The 1,718-nt window shown below is 34.6% G+C and overlaps 1 long non-coding RNA gene across 1 annotated transcript; it reads left to right on the top strand.

The window, feature by feature from the left end:
• Positions 1–417: 417 nt before the first annotated feature.
• Positions 418–1,423, top strand: LOC140016904 (uncharacterized). Its single transcript, XR_011823190.1, has 2 exons — positions 418–702; positions 1,091–1,423. It is a non-coding gene; the product is annotated as an uncharacterized lncRNA (long non-coding RNA).
• Positions 1,424–1,718: the final 295 nt, after the last annotated feature.

The following is a 1,718-nucleotide window of genomic DNA, read 5'->3' on the forward strand; positions in this document are numbered from 1 at the left end:
GAAAGTAGAAATTGCAGCATGCTGATGAGCTGAAGATAGGAGCTAAATCCAAATTACTAATCTAGCATGCTTACGATAAGTTTAGATTTTGATCATTTCTTTTATTGCTTAACACAATGATTAGATATTGATTAGTCTAGTGGGGGAGGGTTGCGCTAGATCGTAATGTAAGAAGAAGGAGATCTTAAATATAAGGATTAATTACATTAACCTCCATCGAGATTTGACCAAACTACCAATCAAACCTCAAGGTTTAACCAAATAACAAATATCCCCTTATACATAACTTTCATTAAATAAGTTAAAATAGAGCCTGTGAAAAGACCAAATGCCCATAAGTTTAAACTACCTGGTTACAAGAAAGCAGCATATACACGGATATACCTCTTTTTATTTTATTTTCTATTTCTTGTCAAGTTATTTTTTTTATCCATTTCTTATGTCATCTCCTTCCTCGCAAAATTGACACTATGATTCGCAGCTCGTGGTTGCCGGCCACCATTGTATGAAGAACGGATTTAGCGAAGCTTGCACTCAAGCTTGGATATTAGATTTTGTGTTATATAGGTTGCAATTCTAGAATCCAAAATGCCCACGATGCTGCCAAATGAGCCTAGTTAAGAAGCCTTGCAGCCCGCTGTTGCCGGCTACAGTAGTACGATGACGGGTTTTAGCAAAGTTCACACTCAAGACTTGTTGTTTGTGGGGTTTTTTTTCTTGGTTTTTTGTATTCTGAGTTTCATGTGAATAACTTTGGTATATAGTTTGTAGATTTTGGTCTTAGATGATTTACTCTTCATTTAGGCTCATTCGGCAGCATTATAGGCGTTTTTGGAATTTAAAATTGCAATCTATATGAAAAATCTATCTCCCATGAGATTTGAAATTACAAAAATTACCACATAACTCCATGATCTTTACAAATAAAGAGAACTCCACCAAAAGAGATGATTCCTTTCTTACCTTTTGGATGCCTATAACTTTTAATTGGATTTGAGTTGTATGGATTTAATTTTATTTATCTATGAGTGCAGGTACCCGTACTCCTAGCATTTGACTGATGCATGAATTTGGACATTACTTTTGACAGTGAAGAAGACCGAGAAGCAAAAAAATGGAGATGGTGGTTGTGGTTGGAGCAGGTGGGCTGGTGAGCCAGAAAGGGAAGTAGGAACGGTAGAAGAAGGTGATTGTAGTGGACTCGATTGGTCGCTCCGTTTTGGTTCAGTTTTGCCGCTGTTTTCTTTTTAGTATTAGTGTTTCTTTTGATACAATGAAATTACTGGATATGTTCAAGCAAAAGAACAAGTGCTTTTTGGTTTTGATCTTCTAATATGATTAGAAGACAACGTGCTTGATATTTGATTATGTTTTTGCTTTCCTTTTATGTTTGATATAAGAAGTTGAGTTTTTTTCTTTATAATTTGTTCCAAGTATTTTTTTAATTTCAGCTATATTTTCAATTTTGTTAAAATTTCTAATTTAAGCTTTTTTTTTATTTTCTAATTTGTTAGGAAAGGGCATTTTTGGGCTCTCAAATAATTCATTGCTGACATCGACAGATTATCTAACGTCTATAGATGCTAGGGGGCTTTTTGTTAAACGTTTGGTCATTCAAAGGGTTAGACTATTATTTACTCAAAATTTGAGGCTTGATTGGTAATTTGGCTTGACCTGAAGGGAGGTCAATGTAATTAACCCCAAATTTAATACCTTCC

The sequence above is a fragment of the Coffea arabica genome, chromosome 11c (genome assembly GCF_036785885.1).
Source record: "Coffea arabica cultivar ET-39 chromosome 11c, Coffea Arabica ET-39 HiFi, whole genome shotgun sequence".
NCBI lineage: Eukaryota > Viridiplantae > Streptophyta > Magnoliopsida > Gentianales > Rubiaceae > Coffea > Coffea arabica.